The sequence below is a fragment of the Bubalus kerabau genome, chromosome 23 (assembly GCF_029407905.1).
Source record: "Bubalus kerabau isolate K-KA32 ecotype Philippines breed swamp buffalo chromosome 23, PCC_UOA_SB_1v2, whole genome shotgun sequence".
NCBI classification, from domain to species: Eukaryota; Metazoa; Chordata; class Mammalia; order Artiodactyla; family Bovidae; genus Bubalus; species Bubalus kerabau.
In genome coordinates this window covers 2,646,770-2,654,755 of record NC_073646.1, presented here as the reverse complement: position 1 = coordinate 2,654,755, position 7,986 = coordinate 2,646,770, and the positions used below count along the sequence as shown (strand labels likewise).

Here is a 7,986-nt window from a genome sequence, read left to right as displayed (position 1 = left end):
ATGGATTGGTGGCTTCGGAATCACTCTATGTTGCAGATCGGGCTCTGATTGGCTGGGTATTTCCGTCAGTCACAGCTAGGTTCAATGGCCTCTGCAAAAGGGTGGGGCTTAAGGGGTCGGGTGCTGGAGCCCGCTCCCGAAAAAGATGCCAGGGCTCCGTTGGTGGAGACAGGAAGAGTAGAAAGAAGAGCGTATCAGCGGTGACGGGGGCGGATACTTCCTCCGGGATTGCCCAATCGCAGAGTCGGGACAGTTTCTATAAATGCTTGAGTCTCGCGGCCCCGCGGTCTTTTAGGATCAAGCACGCGGTTGGAAACGTCGCTGTAGGTTCCCAGTGCTGCACTTTGGAGGGCCGGGACCCTGGCCCAGCGGGGCTTGGGGAGGTGGCCCAAATTCGTCGGCCAACCTGGTCTCCGGGCTCCTCCCTCAGCCCGAGCGCCCACATTGGTCTTTAGCTCTCCGCCCGTCTGCCTCCCGCTCTCCGCAGTTCCGTCGGAAGTCCGAATTATTTCTGGTTCCCAGAGGTAAGACTGGACTGCCCTGGCTTCCCAAATCCAGTTCCGGGCCTGTGATGAATTGCTTTAATTTCTGACACCTCGTATGAAAACTGCACGTGCGGTCTGATTATATTGCAAGACTGAGGCTTTAGGGTGCCCCCACCGTGGAAGGGCCTGGGGGTGAAAACACGTCTTGCCAGAAATGGCAGGATAGAGCATCTGTCTACAATTGGGCTCTTTCTGACTTTCAGGACCGTCGGTGACCCGGCTGGAGACCTTGAGGTCAGCGTCTTTCTAAGGGGCCTTGGTTCCCTGACGGGGATCCTTGGATTCCAGGTAAATCCAGGGCCTTTCCCAGCTGCGGCTGGGAAATGTCTGGCTTTTCCCTCTCTTCACGGTTTCTGCCTCGCTTTTTTTCTAAGGCTTCCCTCTTGGGAGGAAGGCTGGTGTTTCGTGCCTTTTGGGAGGATAATTTCTTGAACCTCACTCGCAAACTGTGCCTTGGTCAAACTCAATGCTATGTCCGGTAGAATTCATACGTCCCTTTAGGCATCATCAGGAACGCAGGGTGAACGACTTGGAACCCTCCTGTTGCTCCCACCTCACCCTCTGCCTTCGTGCCACCTTCTGTTACTCCCAATTCCAGTTCCCCCAAGTTATTTTTATTCCCTCTTGGACCCCCTTCACTTCCAGCCTGTGCAGTATATTCCCACCTGCAAGCACCCTATTGCCTGGTCAGTTCCATGCAGCCCAGTCCCCGGGGGATATACTCAAGTATAGGAAAATAAGAGAGACGATATGGTCAGTTCAGCCAACTGCAGTGTATCAAGTTTGATACTCTTTTAAGGTTTTCTAAAAATCTTTCACAGGCTGTCCCTGAAAGAGAACAGGGTTTTCTTCCTCTTAGATCATTTCCTTGATCTTTTTCAGTGTTTAATGGCTTTCAAATACACTTTCTCATCCCTTCTCACAGGTTGACCTCTCTGCTCCCTAGGGTCAGTCCCCCTGAAACTAGGCAAAAACTCAGTTACAATTAGACCCATAAACACAAATGCCATAGCTCCTAGAGGTGGCCTTCGAAGTATTTAGTGATGGAGAAGGAAAGGACTCACCATGAAAAAGCCAGACCAAGGCTCAAACTAAATAGATAGCCTTTGTTCTCAGCCATGCTTCATACATAACCTCAGGGCAACCCAAAGTGGGCAGGAGGGGTCAACCATCAGTCTGGAGGTGAAACGAACAAGGGGGGTTTAAGTGTAAGCCAACTAGCCGTTGGCCAGTGAGTACCAGGAGCTCCCAGGCCATGCCCAGTCTACACACAGGCTAGTCACTGGGGATGGGACTGCCCTTGGTCGCTAAGGAGGGGGGCCCTTCTCCTGGGATGGCCATGCTGGAAGCCCAGGGATTCTGGTTGCTCCCCCACCACAAGATGTCTGTATCCATCGAGGAGCCCCTGATGGCAGGTAAGAATTTTTTTTTCTTTATATGAGAGCCACTTTGTCCAGATTTCTCATGCTGGGCCTTCTTCCTGGTGACTAGCTGATGGAAGTCCTTGCCCCTTACTTCACTGAGCCTCTCACATGCCTTTTGAGTTGAGTGTCCTACCCCACTATCAAGAAGAGACCTGGGCTCCCTCAGAGCCACATGGCGGTTAGGTGGCCTTAAGCAGCGTCTAACCTTGACCCTGGCTAAGGCTGATCAACAAGAAGAGCAAGGGCCTGTACCCAGCCAGAGTCTACAAGCTGTGAACCCTGCAGTTTGAGACAAAGGAGTCCCTCTGCTAAGTCACTTCAGTCGTGTACGACTCTGCAACCCCAGAGACAGCAGCCCACTTGGCTCCGCCGTCCCTGGGACTCTCCAGGCAAGAACAATGGAGTGGGTTGCCATTTCCTTCTCCAATGCATGGAAGCGAAAAGTGAAAGTGAAGTCGCCCAGTCATGTCTGACTCCTAGTGACCCCATGGACCGCAGCCCACCAGGGCTCCTCCGTCCATGGGATTTTCCAGGCAAGAGTACTGGAGTGGGGTGCCATTGCCTTCTCTGAGAGGAGTCCCTGGAAGGCCATAAATGGCCAACCAGCAGAAACTCAGCTTAAGCCAAAAGCTGCTTGTCCTAACAGACAAAAGCCAAAAGCTGCTTGTCCTAACAGACAAAAGCCAAAAGCTGCTTGTCCTAACAGACAATAGCCATAAGATTAGAGGGAAAATGTTACAGCCCTAAACAGATGCACTCTTAAAACATAGGCTCTTGGTGCTCTGTCTGAATCCAAGAGTCCCATTCTGTCGGTTAGCCAAATGAGGGATACAAGATGGTGTGAGACCTCAACAGGAAAATGCAGTAGTCCCCTTGTGGCCAATCCTTATAAAAGTCCCTGAAGATACTATGTGGTTCACTCTCTGACCTTAAATCCCAGTTGATCCCTCACAATATCAGATTGCCTTTGAGTGGACTAACCCCAACTTGGACCAGATGCAACAGTGTACTTGGTGGACAGAAGTACCCACCGTAGGGGTGTTGGGACATCAACACTTGTTTGCCCAAACCCTAAGAAAGAAACTAAAGATTTGCTAAAAGGGACTGTTCTACAGTCTGTAAATAACATGTTGATTTGGAGGCTCGGATGAGAATGACATTGAAGTTCTTAATTTTCTTCAAGCCCGGGGTTACTGATTCTTCCAGAAAAAGGCACAAATTTCATAGCAACAAGTTCAATACATGGAATATATTGTAACCCCTGGAAATAGACAGCTGTCCCAAGAGAGAAGAGCTATATTAGGCTTGAGTGCCCCTAAAGATGTTTTTTTGTACTTATAAAATTTGCCCTCACTAAAGCTTTTCTCTTTAAAAAGCCATTTTGTATCTGGCTGGAAAGGAAGGGAGTACTCTGGAGGGTAGGGTCCTAATACAGAAGCTGGGAGGCTTCCAAGCAACTAGATTAAGTGGCTCCAGGTTGGCCTGGCAGTAGCTGCTGACAATTTGATTACTGGAGGAGGCTAACAAGCTTAACCTTTGGAAAGTGAAAGTCACTCAGTCATGTGACCTTGCAGCCCCATGGACTATACAGTTCATGGACTTCTCCAGGCCAGAATACTGGAGTGGGTAGCCTTTCCCTTCTCCAGGGGATCGTCCCAATCCAGCCCAGATCCCCCACATTGCAGATAGATTCTTTACCGGCTGAGCCACCAGGGAAGCCCTAACCTTATCATTGTTGAGAATGTAAATTAGTACAGCTACTATGGAAAACAGTATGGGAGTTCCTCCAGCTCCAGCATATGATCCAGCAGTCCAACTCATGGACACATACCCAGACAAAACAATTTTCAAAAAGATAACATGCGCTCCTGTGTGGATAGTGAAGAGAAAACAAAAAACAGTTGCTTAACGTTTATTGCTATGCTCACCACTTCTGCTTCTGTGAACCGGCCTACTTATTGGGTCAGCCAAACTGCTTAGGCGGGAAAGTCACTAGGACACAGAATCCCATGCCATATAAAAGATAGCCAGAACAAAGCCTGTGCACTCAGCCTCTGGGGACAACTCTGTGGAGTCCAGACAGGTGCTAAATAAACTGCTGTTCCGCATCTCCGAGTGTCACTTGTCTCTTTCCCTTGCCATGGTTTCTGTAACAAGAAATGGAAGCAACCTAAATGTCCATTGACAGATATGATACATTTTTATCCAAGATGTGGTACATATATGCTATGGAATATCGTTAAGTCACTAGGTCCTGTCCAACTTTTAGGGACCCCATTAACTGCAGCTCACCGGGCTCCTCTGTCCATGAGATTTCCCTGGCAAGACGCCTGGAGTGGGTTGCCATTGCCACTTCCTTCCTCTGAGCCAGCCTTTGCACTCTCACCCCCAAGTGGCTCTTTAGTTCCTTTTCATTTTCTGCCATTAGGGTTCAGTCCAGTCGCTCAGTCGTGTCCGACTCTTTGCGACCCCATGAATTGCAGTACGCCAGGCCTCCCTGTCCATCACCAACTCATGGAGTTCAATGAGACGTCTGTTGAGTCAGTGATGCCATCCAGCCATCTCATCCTGTCGTCCCCTTCTGCCCCCAATCCCTCCCAGCATCAGTCTTTTCCAATGAGTCAACTCTTCACATGAGGTGGCCAAAGCACTGGAGTTACAGCTTCAGCATCATTCCCTCCAAAGAAATCCCAGGGCTGATCTTCAGAATGGACTGGTTGGATCTCCTTGCAGTCCAAGGGACTCACAAGAGTCTTCTCCAACACCACAGTTCAAAAGCATCAATTCTTCGGCGCTCAGCCTTCTTCACAGTCCAACTCTCACATCCATACATGACCACAGGAAAAACCATAGCCTTGACTAGACGGACCTTTGTTGGCAAAGTAATGTCTCTGCTTTTCAATATGCTATCTAGGTTGGTCATAACTTTCCTTCCAAGGAGTAAGCGTCTTTTAATTTCATGGCTGCAGTCACCATCTGCACTGATTTTGGAGCCCCCCAAAATAAAGTCTGATACTGTTTCCACTGTTGGCCCATCTATTTCCCATGAAGTGATGGGACTGGATGCCATAATCCTCGTTTTCTGCATGTTGAGCTTTAAGCCAACTTTTTCACTCTCCTTTCACTTTCATCAAGAGGCTTTTTAGTTCCTAATGGCAGGGTGGTATCTGCGTATTTGAGGTTATTTCTCCTGGCAGTCTCGCTTTCTCCATGATCCACTGATTGTTGGCAGTTCTGTTCTGCCTCTTTGAAACCAAGCTTGTGTATTTGGAAGTTGTTGGTTCCCATACTGCTGAACCCTGGTTTGGAGGGTTTTGAGCATACTTTTGCTAGCATGCTTATTTCACGTGCTACACGCTTATGAGCAAAACCCCTCGTCTCACAGTGGAATACTATGTGCTCATTCGTGTCAGCTCGTGGTCAGGTAGTGACCACGTGAAGTGTGTAGCCCATGGGATATTCGGTTCAGCCACTCAGTCATGTCCAACACGTCCTGTGTTGACGTGTCCCAACTCTTTCAATGTTAACTCAGCTGTAAAACATGAAACGCTGTTTACAGCAACATGGATGGGTCTAGAGAGAGATGTATGATGGGACCACTTTGCTGTACACCAGAAATTAAAACATTGTAAGTCAGTGATACTTCAGTAAAAATTTTAAAGAATTTGCCACACCTTCAACCCTCCTAAACCCCAAGTAACAGTAACACATTAGCCTTGACTCAGCTTGACAAGAAAATCTGTGACCATGGACTGTCCATGGAATTCTCCAGGGGATCTTCCCAACCCAAGTGTTGAACGTAGGCGGATTCTTTACCAGCTGAGCCACAAAGAAGCCCAAGAATATTGTGAGTGGGTAGCCTATCCCTTCTCCAAGGGATCTTCTGACCCAGGATTCAAACTGGAGTCTGCTGTGTTGCAGGTGGATTCTTTACCAACTGAGCTATCAGGGAAGCTCAGGGGAAGGAAACATTCAAAATGCCATGTGTCTGTAAAGCATGTAACAATCCCCTATAAAGTATGGGGCTGAGATCTTGCAGCTTGAAAACAAGTAGCCACCGTTCATTGCCATGGACACCGAAAGGTCCGAAGTTAGGCAAGGGAGCAGCAGGGCAGATGGGCCAGCAGAGGAAGCTGTCCTGACTCGCACCGACGACACTGACCCCACCCCTTTTACTTCTGACAGCCCCTGAGGAGACCCGGGCCCAGAAGTGAGGGCCAAAGAGGGATGGATGGTGGCGCTTCCATCACAAATCGCTTTCTGACCAATGGAAATGTACCAGAGGGCTGTGAGAATGACCAAGGCAAAGAAATACTGGGGAACAATAGAATGGGTGAGACTTAAGAGATCTCATCAAGAAATTTGGAGTTTATCAAGGGGATATTCCATGCAAGGATGGGAAGGATAAAGGACAGAAATGGTAAGGGCCTAACAGGCAGAAGAGATTAAGAAGAGGTGGCAAGAATACACAGAACTATACCAGAAAGGTCTTATTAACTGGATAGCCAGGGTGGTATTGTCACTCACCTAGAACCAGACATCCTGGAGTAAAGTGGATCTTAGACGTTACTACAAAGCTAGTAGAGGTGATAGAATTCCAGCTGAGCTATTTCAAATCTGAAAGAATGCTGTGAAAGTACTGCTCTGAATGTCAAGAAATTTGGAAAACAGGTGGCCACAGGACGGAATGGTCCGTTTTCATTCCGTTCCCTGTGAAAGTTGCTCAGTTGTGTCCTACTCTTTGTGACCCCATGGACTATACAATCCATGGAGTTCTCCAGGCCAGAATACTGGAGTGGGTAGCCTTTCCCTTCTCCAGAGGATCTTCCCCACCCAGGAATCAAACCCAGGTCTCCTGCATTGCAGGTGGATTCTTTACCAGCTGAGCCACAAGGGAAGCCCAAAAGCAGTGCTAAAGAATGTTCAAACCACAGCACAACTGCACTCATTTCACATGATAGCAAGGTTTCAGCGGTACATGAACTGAGGACTTGTACAAACTGGGTTTTGGAAAGGCAGAGCAACCAGAGATCAAATTGCCAATGGTGGTGCCCCCAAGGTCAGCGCGCCTGATGGGATCTGTATCTCCTGGGTAGGCTTGGCACCAAGCACCTAGTACAGTTTTTGCCTCCGCCAAAGCCTTTGAAAAGGCTTATACAACCACATTCAGTGGTGGGATCTTCTCAAACTGCACCAGAACCCCTGCCCGGGCAGACTGCTAAAGTGGCTTGATTCCACAGCAGTGCCCCAGGACTGTACCCCTCCCAGACATCTATTTCTTTGTAGTCTGGATATAAACCAACTGCCCTCTTGAACAGACTACAACCCCTCTTTCCCAGGATTAGCTGTGGCCTTTGCTTGTATAGACCATGCTGTTTATGAGACAGTGTACACTGAGTAACCAAACAAACCTAGTATGACCGTCTATAACATCACCCACCCTGGGGGAGAAGGGCAGTTGGCCTCATTTCAGCAGGGGTTGGAGCTCTCTGTTGTGGGGCCACCCTGTCTGCCATGAGTGAATCCACCTGGAATTCACTGCAGACCCTCATCGTCTCTTAAGTTCCTGGGCTGATAAAGTGACTAATAATAGGCTGGCCTTGTTCTTCCTCCTAGCTGAACAAAGGAGGTGTGTTACATCATGACACTGGGGTAGTAAAAGAAAATACACGACCGTGCCAAGTGGCCTCATCCTTTCTGATGGGGTAACCCAAGTGCTGACTGTCTAGACTGCACTTTAAAGGGATGTTATTGAGTATTGTCTGGTTTTTAACCCCCATTTGGGCCTCTAGTTGCCATAATCCTTTTACTAGCATTTAGTCCCTGCCTTTTTAATCTGTTGAGTTTGTTTCTCCCAGTTTGCAACAATTCCATGTTAAGGTGATGGTGAGGCAGGGGCTCCAGCAGAAGTCACCCTGGACAAGGCAGGGATAGAGTTCCATGGCCCTGGTTAGGTAGGGGCCGTGAGCCTAGCGCTAGGCTGAAGAAGCTGTAGAAGACCTTTACCTCTCAACCTC

General features: G+C 48.7%; 1 long non-coding RNA gene and 1 other non-coding gene across 2 annotated transcripts; both read left to right on the top strand.

Annotated features, from left to right (window-relative positions):
* Positions 1-271: 271 nt before the first annotated feature.
* Positions 272-4,077, top strand: LOC129637854 (uncharacterized). Its single transcript, XR_008707605.1, has 2 exons — positions 272-524; positions 749-4,077. It is a non-coding gene; the product is annotated as an uncharacterized LOC129637854 (long non-coding RNA).
* LOC129638271 (small nucleolar RNA SNORD60) lies at positions 564-646 on the top strand. Its single transcript, XR_008707774.1, has one exon. It is a non-coding gene; the product is annotated as a small nucleolar RNA SNORD60 (small nucleolar RNA).
* Positions 4,078-7,986: the final 3,909 nt, after the last annotated feature.